Source organism: Drosophila tropicalis, unplaced genomic scaffold (assembly GCF_018151085.1).
Source record: "Drosophila tropicalis isolate 14030-0801.00 unplaced genomic scaffold, ASM1815108v1 contig_409, whole genome shotgun sequence".
NCBI lineage: Eukaryota > Metazoa > Arthropoda > Insecta > Diptera > Drosophilidae > Drosophila > Drosophila tropicalis.
Window position 1 is genome coordinate 171775 of NW_027172872.1, and position 15316 is coordinate 187090.

Sequence of the window (15316 nt, forward strand, 5' to 3'; positions counted from 1 at the left end):
TATTATGAAGTTTTCATTTCCTAATCAATTTTGTTCTTTTTAGAATCCATCCAAAATCCGATTCCTGATGAGCCGGCGGAGAATGTGCTAAGACATTGGTTGGCACAAGCCAAGAGAAGTAAAGCAATAAAAAACGTAAGAAAAATGTAAATTTACATAAATGTTTAAATTTAATGTAATATATTTAAGAATAAAAATAAACAAATTTAAATGTATACATATGTTATTAAATAAAAACTAATGCGTGTTAAAAACCCAAATCAAATCAAGTTTTTCTTTATTTTTGGGAAAATTCGGGGATATTCCATCGACAATGTCGCCGCAATGTCCATTGTAAATCCAAGCTAAAATTTCGCTGGGACATTGCGCCGACATGTCGCCGCTACTTCAATTGAAAAATCAACCACTATTTTGCTGGGACAAATTCCGTTGAACACACGAGCGACTTTGTTATTCGTCTTCAAAGGAAAATCCGCCGAAAAATCGATAGAATGTCCGAGACGCTATGCTAAATGTCGCCGCAAATTTGTATGGCATGTCCCCTGAATGTCCGAGGCGACATCTGAGAAATCGCCTCGGACTTTCAGAGGAATTTGCGGCGACCGGTACTGAAGGGTATTTGCTTACGTAATGAGGGAAGAACAAAAAAATTTAAGTAAAAAGAGTAATAATGTTTTGTTTATGTATTGAAAAACTGAGTTGCAGAAAACAAATTTTGAAATATTATTGCCAAGGACTGCAAGGGTATACATGTACGAGCATAAACCAATATTAATTCGAACAGCATGTTTTTTTTTTAGTGCGCAATGTTTAACACATTATATTATCAATACTACATATCTATGTACATATATATACTAGATAGATATTTAGATAGCTCATACCAATGTATTTTGTCTTAAAGAGAATTTTATTCGATTGAACGATTTTTAACCACTGAAGAAAGAGATTTGTTATATTTTCAATAATAACAACAATACGAGTAATTTATTCAAACGGTAGACTTAAGAGAAAAAAGTGTCCACTATTAATTCGAATGCTGCGAACATTAATTTAATTAACATTAAAATTGTGTAATGTCGCCTTTGGCTTGTATTACGCATTTAACCCGTTTTGGCGTTGAATTTTTGTTGCAGTGTTATTGAGAAATTGAGTCCCACATCTCCTGCATTTGATTATATTCCAGACAAGTTTTGGTTCGTTTGGCTGTGTGCGATGATGCTCCGTCCTGCTGAAAACTGAATTCACCGCAATCTGCCAGTTTTGGTATTGATGACAGTAAACTATCTTCTAAAATATTAATGTATTTTTCAGCATTAACAGCCCTTTCAATGAAATGCAGTTTTCCCAATCCTTTGGCAGACATACATACATATGCACATCCCCATACCATAGCGCTGGCAAGAAACTTTACTGTTTTTCTAAGCAATCTTTATGGTATGTTTCCCTCATACGGATGACGCGTTTTCTCGAATCGCCGACACAAACATCAAATTTAGCTTCATCACTAAATATGATGGGATCCCATTACCTTTGAGTCCAAGACATCCTTGTCCGAGCCCATTGCAAACGTTTCTTTTTTGACGAAGCGTAAGCAGGGGGTTGTCCTTGGCCTACCTGTAAGATAATTTCTTGGTTACCATGCATAGGTAATAACAAAACATACTTTATAAAATCCATATCCAATATTTTTTAAATGCAGTCGCATCCATTCTCGCTTTACAGTTTTGCCAATTTTCAGAGACCACTCAGAAGCCAAATTTCTCAAAGGTTGGCGACGATCAGCTTTGACAATTTTGGCCAGTTGTCGGGGTGTTATTGTTCGGCCTCTCTTTTCATTATTCCCATTTTTTTTTTTTTTTTTTTGAAAATTTGTATCACCCCATGCACCCCCGATTTAGACAAATTTAATTGCTTGCTGATCTCCGTAAGTGTCTTCCCAGATTTAAAATAATCTCTAATCAATACTCTGATTTCGTTGCAAATAAGCTTACCACATACCATCGTTGCTAAACTTGCACTGATTTGCAGCAATTTTAAAATTTTGTGCATGCTGTATTCTGATATTATTTGCAGATTATAACTGTAGATAGCGATTCCGTAACATTGTTTGTTGTTGTAATATTGGTTTGGTTGGCTTAGTATTAGTTTAATTTTTAATAAAAGCACAATAATCTTTTTAATTGTTTTATGATTGATTTTATTGTATTAGATTTTAATTCTCGATTTTCATACGACCAGCCACTTACACGTGTCGAATAGGAAAAAGAAAGTAAAAAGACAGTGTGCCCGTACATTAATTTTTGGGCCTTTTATAATGTTATTTTTGCAGGTCTACATAACGTCGCAACTTTAGCTATGTTATGTTATTCAACACACCCCCTCAAAAATTACATTATATTAATTTTCAAAAAAAAAACAAATTCAATTACTGTGACTGGTGCGCGTACTCTGGGAGGTATTACAATATGATCTGACATTCACCATTAAGATTGGAAAAACCCAGAAAAACCAATCAGATCATTTATATCATTTAAGCAAAACAAACATTATTTTCATTTCAAAAAGTTACGTTAAACATTACTTAAAAAAAATTAACTTCAGTTTAGTTTATGAGATTTTGTTGAATTGTAGATTTTGTTACTTTTGACTTCTCAAAGCAGTCCCATCTTGCCTCTCAGCTCCATGAACCTTCCAGTAGATAATGGTTTTGTAAAAATATCAGCCAGTTGATTTTCTGTGGGAATATACTCAATAGAAATAAGATTATTTTCTACTTGCTCTCTGGCAAAATGATATTTAATATCTACATATGTGCTTTGACCGCTTATGACATGATGAACTACTGGCTATGCTTATACAACCCTGGTTATATTCAGATATTTTTATAGGTTTGTCTAGTTTAATATAAATAGTTTTTGAAAGAGACTTCAGCCATAAGGCTTCTCTTACAGCTTCAAATAAGGCCATATACTCTGCTTCAGTAGATGATGCCGCTACTGAATTCTGCCTTTTTGTATTCCAACAAATTAGATTTGAATTAAACATTTGAAAAAGATAACCTGTTGTGCTTTTTCTATCAGTTTCATTCCCACCCCAATCGGAGTCAACATAGCCAACGAAACCATCTTCAAAATCAATATTTGATTTTCGTTTCGTTTAAGCTACCTCAGAACCCTTTTTAAACCTTTCCAAAGTTCTATATTATTTTTATTAGTATATCTACTTAGAATATTGACGGCTGTTGCAATATCCGGACAAGTACAAAGCATTATGTACATTAAACTTCCAATCAAATTTCGACAAGGAGCATCGTATGTGTCGACTGAGTTTAACATTTCATAATTTAATAATCATCTTGGCATATTTCAATTTTCATTCGAATAAAGTGTCGTATTTCCCCAAGATCTGTCATTCTAAACTTTGTCATAAGGTATTGTTTGAAACTGCTCATTATTTTTAAGTCTGATGTCGCTATTACTAAATCATCCACATGTGATAACACATAAATATTTTTATTTATATTTCCTTGATCTTGAACATATATACACGAATCAACAGGAGAATTCTTAAATTTACACTCCTTTAGCGCTTGCTCAAACACTTCAAACCAGCACCTTGCATACATACACTTCCATCATTGCAAATAATTCTCTCAGGGACTTTCATATATATTTCTTCTTTTAGCATACCATTTAGAAATGCCGTTTTAACATCCATATGATGTACTTTAAAGTTATATTGGACAGCAATAGATAACACAAGTCGAAGGCTAGGAATTCTAGCAACAGGAGCAAATGTTTCATTGTAATCTATTTGATATTTTTGTGTAAAACCGCGTGCAACTAATCTTGCCTTACATCTAGCTGGATTTCCCATATCATCATGTTTTAAAGTAAACACCCACTTACTAACTACAATTTTGTTATTTTCAGGTCTTTTAACAATAGTCCAAGTATTCTTTAATTCATGCGCGAATAATTCTACTTTAACAGCTTCTTCCCATAAATCCCTATCACTTCGACTTTTTATTTCTTCGAATGAATGAGGGGCTTCGTCAAAAATTGTGTGAGCATTGAAAAGATAATTATTAGAACTTAATTCATCTTCGTCATGGGAAATATGTGGTTTATTTTTCAATCTTTCACTTTTTCTAGTTGCATCATTGATAATTCTATTTGAGACTTCACAAGGCTGTTTGTCATCCTTACTCTCGTTCGGAAAACTGTCTTTATAATTGTCCTTACTCTCATTCAGGAAACTGTCTTTATTATTGTCCTTACTCTCATTCAGGATCTCTGGTACGCAACATTCCATACTCTCATTCTGAAAATTCACCTTTTTCATTATCCTTAGTCTCGTTCAGGATATTCGGCGCACAACATTCCATACTCTCATTCTGGAAATTCACTTTTTCATTATCCTTATTTTCGTTCAGGATACTTGGTACACAACATTCCATACTCTCATTCTGGAAATTATCTTCTATATTTTCCTTACTCTCTTTCGGGAATTCAATGTTTACTTCATCCTTACTATCATTCAGAATGTCACTTTTAACAGCTCTTGAGTTTACCATATTTGTCTCATCAACTACATACTTTTAAACGATTTATTGTCGAATTTCCGTTTTCGAATTTTATTGTGTACGTATACAGTTGAACCAAATACTTTTAAATACTTTAAAACTGGCTTTCTATTATGCCACATCTCGTATGGCGTTGCTGCACGATCTCCAAGTGCCCTACTTGGAATTCTTTTTATTATATATGTTGCTGTCAGAACAGCTTCACCCCAAAAATATTTTTCCAACTTTGCACCATTGACCATGCCACGAGCCTTTTCAGTAATTGTTCTAATCATTCTTTCTGATACTCCATTCAACTGTGGAGTATATGGTACAGTTAAATGGTAACTGATTCCTTTCTGAGTACAAAAGTCTCGCATATCGCTAGACAAATATTCCCTACCCTTATCGATGTATAGGTTCACAACTTTCAGGTTGAAGTGCGCTTCACTTTCTGCCACAAAGTCCTTAAACATTATAAATACATCCGATTTATGTTTTATTAGGTAGGTAACACAATAATGTGTAAACTGATCTACAAAAACTACCTAGTAATTTTTATCATCAATAGTTGTGGGTGCAATCGGACCGCAGACAGAATGTATAACAAAAAGTGCTCTACTTATATGTTTTTTATTTTTATATTTGTCAAAACGTAATCTGGCTTGCTTTCCATTTAAACAAGCTTCACATATATCGTCTGTAGGATTAACTTTATCAAGTAGTCTATTATCTTGAAACAAATTCTTTCTTTTTATACCCTTGCAAAAAGGGTATATTATTTTGGTCAGAAGTGTGCAACGCATAGAACAAAGCATCTCCGACCATACAAAGTATATATATTCTTGATCAGCACGACGAGACAAGTTCAAATAGCCATGTCCGTCCGTCTGGATCAACGCAAACTCCTCCTTACGGTCTGTAAGAGCTACAGAGCTGAAATTCTGCCCGTAGGCTTGTATATACTGCAGGGGTTGTATATCTCGGATTCAGCCGGATCGGACCACTATATCATATAGCTCCTATACAAACCCCAAAGTCACGAACAGTGACTTTTCTCAATAACTTCATTAATTTCTGTGCTATTATCGTGAAAGAGAGTTTATTACGCCTGTAAAATACTGTGCCGAATTTGATCAAGATCGGATGACTATATCATATAGCTCCCATAGGAACGATCGGTCGCAAACAGTGACTTTTGTAAATAACTTCGTTACTTTTAACGCGATTGCTTTCAAGTTCAACATTTGTTAGTTTAATATATCTGTTAATGACTGTGCGAAATTTGATCAAGATCGGGTGACTATATCATATAGCTCCCATAGGAACGATCGGTCGAAAACAATGACTTTTGTAAATAACTTCGTTACTTTTAACGCGATTGCTTTCAAATTAAACATTTGTTAGTTTATTATATCTGTTAATGACTGTGCCAAATTTGATAAAGATCGGGTGACTATATCATATAGCTCCCATAGGAACGATCGGTGGAAAATAGTGACTATGATCAATATCTTCGTTATTTTCTACGATTGTAGGCCATTCTTTCGGAAGCATAAGCCTTTTTAGATAACACGTTCCTCCACATTGATGGCTAATAGGTAAGGAAAGAGTTACCAAAAAAGTTGCAAGGGTATACAAACTTTGACGCGGTCAAAGTTAGCCCCGTCCCTCTGGTTTACTTTATTACATGTGTCGGGGCGTAGATTGTATTATTTAAATCACTCATTGTCTTTTTACTGTTTTCTTTTACTTTGCACTACTTTCACTTTTTCACTTGTATTTTGACCTGTGCGGCTAGTTCGCGGGGAGGTTGATTACTGAGCTCTCTAGCCCGAGCCCCCCTTTATATAGGACCTGACCTAAAGACAGCTCTCACAAACATCAGGAATATCATTGCTGTAATAAAGTATGCCACCAGAAAGATTTAGTCCTATTCATAATGTCCGATCAAGCGGATGGTCCCTTAAGTAATAGAAACAAAAAGACCCATAATACTAGAGCCAAATCACAGTCAAGTAATGTTGCTACATTACTTACATTACATCTTCGGCTTGTCAATTAAAATAAGGAGCTAGAGAAAGAAAACCCAAATCTTCTATGGCACGTAAACCGGAGAACTCGAATCAACACAACCAGCGTTCAGCTCGGTCGCAGCAACAATCAACTCCAAGCCGAGCAGCTGAGGTAAATGTGGATGCAAGTTTTGAGAGAATGGAATATTTAATTGAACAGAGTTTGGGAAATTTGAATTTAAATAATTCAGTTGGACAATTTAGTAACCACGATCAGGATCGCGTTCCGACGCCCAGATCGGATTCAACATCTCACCATTACATTAATCCTGGAAAAGCTGCCCAACTAGTACAAAGTTGGGCTATTGAATTTGATGCGTCTCCTAAAGGTTCTAAAGGTTTCAGAGTTTCTATACAGAATAAAAGCGTTAACTGTAGATAACTTTCAGAGTGATTTTACACCGGTGTGCACAAATTTGCACCTACTATTAACTGGAAGAACCAAGGGATGGTATTGGCGCTATCGAAAAGAAATCTGATTTCTAATGTACTAGAAGCGTTATTATACGCTCCCATAGAATCGGTATCTAAACTTCGTCAACTGATGCACCGCCGAGAGCAATTTCTCCGTGAAGAATCAGGAAAACGCGGCACGAAATATCCAAATGAGAAAGAAGATATTCAACCTGAGCTAAATACAATTCACGTCAAGGAAAAGAAATAAATTTTTTGGAATTGTGACATCGAAGGACACAGATGGGACATGCCTAGAGGAGCGCCGCATTTTCTGTTACGGATGCGGAACGAAAAATGTCTACAAACCACAATGCGATGTATGTATAGCTCGTTCGAAAAACTCATTCCGTCGCAATCGAAGTGGACCCTCAGTAGATGTTAACAATAATACAGCGACGAACAACAAAACACCGGATATGATAGGTACTGTTGTGAATCGGCGAGAAAATAAAATACAGCCAGATCCCAAACTACCATACCATCAACGGCTGCAAAACTACTTAGCGATAAAGAAAGTAAAAGACGCCCAAAAACTAATAAAAGCGTCTTTGATTAACAAAGCCGCAAATGGCCGTTTCTACGCTCCAGTTAAATTTCTCGAATTTTCTGAGCTGGGTCTATTGGATACTGGTGCTGATATCAGTTGTATCGGATCAGAGTTAGCAGCAAAAGACCGGACGAAATATCCCGGTTTTTTAACTGTTTTATCAAGTGTAGCCACAGCTGATGGGAAAAGACATCCAGTTACCGGAATAGTAAGATCAGAGGTGCAATATGAAAGCAAGCGTCATTATCAAGACGACTTATTTTAGGAATCGATTTCTGGAAATATTTTGTGTTATGTCCAGAATTTTCATTTCGTTTTAAGACTCCCTCATTAGATAAATATATTCACTTGGTTGATGACGAAAAGAAATGTTTATTAACACCAGAACAGGAAAAGAGATTAAGTGATGTTATTCAAATGTTTCCGGATTTTTAACAACAAGGATTAGGTCGAACTCCACTTATTGTTCATGACATGGAGATCAAAGAAGCAACTCCAATCAAGCAACGCTTCTATCCTGTGTCGCCAACGGTTAAAATGTTAATGTATATTTCCGAATGTTGGAAATGGGAGTGATCGAGCCAATAGTCCTTGGAGTTCTCCTATGCGTATGGTAGTAAAACCCGGAAAAGTTCGATTATGTTTGGATGCAAGAAAAATAAATGAAGTCACCAAAAAGGATGCATACGCTCTGCAAGGCATAGATGAAATTTTCGCGCGACTGCCAAAGGCCAATTTTATAACAAAAATCGATTTAAAAGATGCCTACTGGCAAATTGCCCTTTCAGAAAAATTCAAACCCATAACAGATTTTACGATACGCTTCGCAAACCATGGCGTGTTTGATAGACGATCTAAATTCAGCAGATCTGAAATATTGTGTGTTCGGATACCTAGACGATCTCTGCGTTGTTTCAGAAGATTTCGATACTCATTTGGAGATTTTGTTTCGTATGTCTCAGCAATTTAGAAAGGCAAATCTAACCTTAAACATAGAAAAAACCAAGTTTTGTGTTACAGAAGTGCCATACCTGGGCTATACTATAGGAAGAGGATGAATATCAACAGACCGTACCAAAATAGAAGCAATAAAAAATTGGCCAGTTCCGAAAACTATAAAACAGACCAGAGGTTTCTTAGGATTTGTTGGTTGGTATCGTAGATTCATTGATAATTTTTCTGACATTACATTTTCGATTACCCAATTGCTAACTAAGAAAAATAAATTTTTATGGACACAGGAAGCTCAAGATGCTTTCGAAAAACTTAAGGAAAAGCTTACCTCGACCCCAATCTTGATCAATCCAGACTTCAACAAGAAATTCTACGTGCATTGTTGATACAATTGGACGAAGAAGGAGCTGAGAAACCTATAGCGTTTATGTCGAAAAAGTTAACAACAGCTCAACGATATTATAGCGTAACAGAACGCGAGTGCTTGGCTGCTTTGGAAGCAATTGAAAAATTCCGCTGCTATCTGGAACTACAAGAATTCTAAGTTATATCCGATCACGCCAGTTCAGTTTGGCTGATGCGACAATCAGATCTGAAAGGAAGACTTGCGAGATGGGCCATGAAGCTGAAAGGTTACAAGTTTGAAGTAAGTCACCGAAGAGGTCAAGACAATGTAGTATCCGACGCATTGTCCAGAATGTTTTCGGAAGATTTGTGTGCTTTGGAAGTATTTCGCTCTTTAGTCGATTTAAACTCTCCTAGTTTTAATGACGAAGAATATCAACAACTAAAAGAGAAAATTGAAAAAGAACAAGACAGATACCCGGATTTGAAAATAATAGATCAGTTTGTATATATACGCACGGAACATGATTTTGGAACAGAGTTCAGCCAAATCAATATTTGGAAATTATGAACTCCACAAAGTTTATCAAGAGAAGTTATCAAAAGAGCTCATGAAGATAAGATATCTGCACGTGGCGGAATGGAAAAAACTTTGGAGCTCATACGTCGTACATTCTATTGGCATGGCATGGTGATACAAGTGCGCGATTATATACGGAATTGTGAGACGTGCAAGTCAACGAAAGCACCCAACCAAATCTTAAACCACCGATGGGTAAACCTGCAGTATCAGAGAGACCTTTTCAGCGATTATATATCGATATTTTGAGACCATATCCAAGAAGCAAACGTGGTCATGTCGGTCTTCTGATGGTGGTTGATCATTTGTCTAAGTATCATTGGCTTCAACACCTTAAAGTATTTATAAGCAATGAATCCAAGAGTATCTGCAAGATAATATATTCTTTCGATATGGAGTTCCCGAGATACTGGTTACAATGAATCACATTTCAAGGCAAGCGAATTTAATACATGGTTACAGCAATTTATTCCCCAAAGATCCATCTTAAAGAGGACCAGCGCGAATGGGATCTACATATACCCGCTATAAGCTGTGCATTAAGGAATTCGTATCAACAGAGTATAGAATGCTTTCCTTTCCATGCTTTGTTTGGCTTTGACATGGCACATGGTTCCCATTACACTCTTCTCAAAAGGATAAATATGCTAAATGAACCAAATAACGTATTGCGAAAGGACGATCAGTTGCATTACGCCGTAATTTACTCAAGAAAAATATAGCAAAGGCAGCGGAGCACAATGCAAAGGTATCTGCAAAGGTAATCTGAGAACCAAGGAATTTAATTTCAAGCTAGAACAAGATGTCTTTAGGCGCAATTTTGGACAGAGTAACTTCCAAAAATGCGTTTGTGCTAAGTTAAACTTGTGGCTAAAATCTCGAGTCCGAGAGAGATTGGGAAACTGTTATTATGTGTTAGAGGATTCAAATGGCAAACTGCTAGGAACGTATCATGCTAAAGACATTAGGCAGTAACTGTCTTTTTTCAGGCTAGTACTCCGAAGCAAGCTCTAGTATTATCCTGTGGTTATAGTGCCCAGTTTCTGCCGTTAGTTTTATTTTTAAATTTTAAGGCGTTAGTTTGTAATTCAGTAAGTGGTGTGTAAGTGCGTCGATAAAAATGATCAGCTGAGCTTAGAAGTTCGATAGTTTTACTAGTGCAACCCTAGCGAATTGGTATCGATCGCCTGCTTTGGTCACACTCTTTTCTGACGAACTTCCGAACTGGCTAGAGGCCTTAACCACTCCGCTCCTCAAGAAAAAATATAAAAATTTAAATCTATAATTTTCTCGGCCATCAAGCCGAATGATTAACTTTATACTAATTTGGAGCATCAAGTAAGTCATTTTTTTTGTGGATATTTGAATCTTTGTAAATGTCTAATAAGTTCTTTTAAAAACTTAGCCCAAATTGAATTGAATGTTGGAAACCTGAGCAAGGAATTTCATATTTGAGTTCCGAAAATCAGCCAGAGATATTTTTGAGACACCGAGGGCTCAAAAGCTACACACCGTGTGGACAAAGTTAACTAGCTTGGAATAGCCGCCCGAATCGGATACAGGCAGAAAAAGTTTCTTCGTTGCGGATTGAAAGTCCCTTACACCAAATTTGTTGCATAGAAGTGCCAGTCGCTTGATTTAACGTAACATTTTATTCCTTATCATCATCCAGCGGACGACGAAGGCCTTCGACGGACCGGACGGATGGGTAAGTCCTAAGTTCTGAAACATAAATCATGATCGATCTGGTATTTCCCTGTTTTGTTATGCAAAAAGAAAGAGAGTTCAGTGTCAATTAATCTACAAATAAGAAAAACCATCTGGAGTACAGTAAAACTAAAGGAAATGTATTAGAGGAAAAGAAACTTGTCAAACATTGTGTTAAACTTAAAAGGCTATCGATAATCGCTTTTGACTGTGTGAGCAGAGTCGCCATTTTCCCGAATCTTGCGATAGGAAAATCATTAGTTGGGTGGGTTAAGACGCGAAGCTACAATAACATCTTGGTAGCTTCCCTATTCGTGCGATACTAATATCCATTTTTTTTCTATCCTTCTAGTTCATTTCTTTCAATTAAGTAATTGTGTAATATTCGTGCAACAGGGACTTCGTTTTATTTTATGTAATACGGGTGTGTTGAGAACATGTTGGTCTAAAGAACCCGCCCCAAAGACTGTTTGCTAGCCGACAGCCAGAAGTCCTAACCGGATCCAAACTTCTTAATACAATAAACCCGTATGTGTAGGCTTCGGCCTGATTCGTGGTGCTCTTGCCCATCGTGACATCGGATGTACAGGGACTGCAAGAGAGAGGCCACCTATTTAGGCCGAACCCACCCCTTCTTTGATCAAAAAAAAGATTCTTTGACTAAGAACGGATGTGCATGATCTGGAATCATTTCCGGTACATTACAATTCATTATTTTGAATTTGATGAAATTTTTAATTTTTTTTGTTTGTGTGGTTCTACTTTTCGATTTGCATACCATGTATACTTCAAGCTAAATATTACGTTTTTAGCCTAAATGTCCAAGTCAAAATGCAGCACTTAATAGATTTGATTTGTAGATTCCTGGGGGAGGGCAAAACAATCTATTAAAATAAGATATGTATAATAAAGCGATAAAAAACTCTCTTCAACGCTTACAGATATGTAATAAAATTTAACAATAGTTAGGAAGTAAATACCAATAAATACGAAAGCAGAAATTCATTTATTTATCTGAAATTTTACATATGGTATGTACAGTGAGCGAATTTGTATCAAATTTCTTCCACTCCCATTTCCGATCTTGCAAATTAACTAAAACCGATTTTCTCAAAGACTATTCTTAAGACGCCAGTTTTGGTATGTGTACTTTCATAATTTACGATCACATGGACAAATACATTTAAAACGGACAAACAATTAAAATATTATTAACTACAGCTAATTTGGAGCTAAATGTGATAGAATAGAAGTTTTTAGAAAACAAAGAGAGGTTTCTGATCTAATTACGGAGTAATGATAATTGTATTCTAAGAAAAAGTTTGGGATGCCAAGTGCGTTCAACTTATATAAACGCAGAGTAAGATTAACAGACTCAAAAGGCATGATGAAGTCAGTAATAATGAAGTCTGTTTGCAATAAAGTCTTGAATACATTGATAGAGTGAGAAGTGAATTTAAAAACGTTGGGTCTACATCGCTGAAGATAATCCTTGTAGCAGTGTGAATCTAGCACCATGAAGTTTGATCGAGCAACTACATAAAGCAATAATTCCGATGATTTTCCAGATTTTTTAAACCTTAGAAGTTGTCTTCAAGGATAACTAAGGGATGTGTCCAGGAAACATTGCATTTTAAAGAATCCAACACAAATACAAGATCTAGTAATCTGTCACGACTATTCCGGACAGGATTTACTTTAGTTAGGGACAAATCAAGCAGACTATCTGTGAAACAATGTGACGAGGAGGGCAACTGTAATAAAGAATCAGATGAATTGGTGCAGGCAATCTCTAGTTAATTAAAATCTCCCAGAACAATGAGAAAGTCTTTGTCAGATAGGTATCCTCATACCTTGTGTCCTCACACAAGTTGAATGGCTTCTAAATGCCACACTGCCGGATTGTGGTAGAACTTAGAGAAATTTTAGCCCGAAGAAATTCAATATCCTGATTGGCAGACTTGATAATTTCAGACGAAATCGCTGATGTCTATATGTTAAATATTTTGAGGGGAAAATTGATGCATCAGCAATATCAGGCTTCAGCCAAGTTTCAGTAAAGGCAAGAATGTGAAAGTCAAAAGCTAAACTATAGAGTCTACAGAGTTTAGACTTAATCCCCGTTCGTTCTGATAGGCCAGAGTTAGGGTCGAAATATTTTTTTGACTTGCCAACAGTTGGAGACGAGCCGGAAGGAACGTTATTAGCAGAGGCAGATGACAGGGTAATCAAAGGCCGATTCGTCTTTTTATTATAAACTCTTTTATAATAAAGTGTTCCGTCCAAAAATCTTTGTGACATATTTGCAAAACATTTTTGAGGAGACATTTTAATGCACGAAATGTCCCGAGTATTTGAAAAACGGAACTTTTCCAGCGAAACGTTTGGGTCTTGAACCTTGCCCTGAAGGTGGGCGATAACTTCTTCAGAAGTAGTAAGTGGATTGGGTGGGACTACAACTAGGGAACTATAAGTGCTAGACACAACAGTAGGAGCCGATGTCGATGCTGAGGCACTTTACTAGCTAGTCTTGCAACTACTTTGTTGGCAATATTCGTGGGAACGGAGCCGTTTGCCCGGACGGATCCAAAACTACAACAGAAATCGTATTAGTAGGTGAAATACTGTCCCCAAGTGTAAATGGGAGGAGACTCCACACCTGCCAAAGCCGGACTCATAATCGATATCAGCTGTTGTGCAATTAATAAAGTCGGTTCATTGTTGGAAGCCGGAACTGATGAAGATTGAGATGCCGACCGACTTAGAGACTTTTTCGCGTCGGAGATTCCATCAAAAGTCTAGAACTTCTAAATTGAACCAAAATCGCCAAAAGCTTTTTTTGTAGCTTATGAACGTCAGCTGACAGGGTTAAGGTGCAACCCCAGTTCATTGCATAAAACCGTGCACCTCGAGCTCCAAGCCACGACACGACTGTGTAACCAATACATTTAAAAGGCATTACATTGTCTTGTCTTGGTCTTGGTGAAATTATTGCAATTATACTTGCAGCAGACAGACATTAATCTATACAATTGATTGATCAAAAACTATTTTATAAATAAATATGTAAATAAAAAGGAAAATTATTAGTAAAGGCGTATACAAAGCAAAGCAAAAGCTAAATGCAATACGCAAATAGAAAAGAAGAGAGAAAAGAGGACAATATTTTGTTGTATTAAAACACACAACAACAAAGACTTCTGACAAGCGCGAAGTTAAGAGCTGCGAGCACGATCAGAAGAGAAAGCAAATAGAGAGCACCAACGAAAACAGACTGTTAACTGTAAATTGGGATTTCCGGTGGAAGCGAAAAAAAATTAAAAACAAAATTAAATGCGCGTTTGTTAATGTTTTGATAAACTTCGCGATAAATATAACGCTAATAAGTATTAATAGTAATATTATATGTAGTTTAACACCAAAAAAGAACGTTAGAGTATTAAAGCAAAGAAGCAAAAAATAAAAAAAAAAAACACAGGGCCGGGGCTAACGTCGACACTGCCGAAGTTTGTATACCGTTGCAAGTTTTTTGTTACCCTTTACTTACTTATAGTCGTCAAAGCGGAAAAAGTCTACAATATTAGCATGCCAAATAACGATGTTGTTGCTCTAAGTCACTGTATTCCACCGATCATTCCTATGGCAGCTATATGATATAGTCACCCCATAAACTGATAAATGTTTAACTTGAAAGCAATCGCGTGAAAAGTAACGAAGTTATTGACAAAAGTCACTGTTTTCGAGCGATCGTAGCTCCCATGGGAGCTATATGATACAGTCACCCGATCTTGATTAAATTTGGCAGTTATTATAAGTGTAATAAGCTTACTTATATTATACACGACAATAGCTTTGAAAATAACAAAGTTATTAAGAAAGGTCACTGTTAGAACTTTGCCGTTTGTATGGGAGCTTATGATATAGTGGTCTGATCCGGCTGAAACCGAGATATACAACCCCTGCAGTATATACATGCCTATTTCAGCTCTGTAGCTCTTACGGTCTAGGAGGAGTTTGCGTTGATCCAGACGGACGCACGGACGGACGGACGGACATGGCTATTTGAATTCGTCTCGTCGTAGTGA

At 36.5% G+C, this 15316-nt stretch overlaps 1 long non-coding RNA gene across 2 annotated transcripts; it reads right to left on the reverse strand.

Moving 5' to 3' along the window:
• Window positions 1–944: 944 nt before the first annotated feature.
• LOC137573480 (uncharacterized) lies at window positions 945–2245 on the reverse strand. 2 transcript variants are annotated; one of them, XR_011031900.1, is made up of 3 exons: window positions 2002–2245; window positions 1667–1935; window positions 945–1617 (listed from the first exon to the last, which is right to left on the reverse strand). It is a non-coding gene; the product is annotated as an uncharacterized lncRNA (long non-coding RNA). The 2 variants fall into 2 exon arrangements; XR_011031899.1 differs by having other exon boundaries at window positions 945–1290; window positions 1373–1617; window positions 1667–2245.
• Window positions 2246–15316: the final 13071 nt, after the last annotated feature.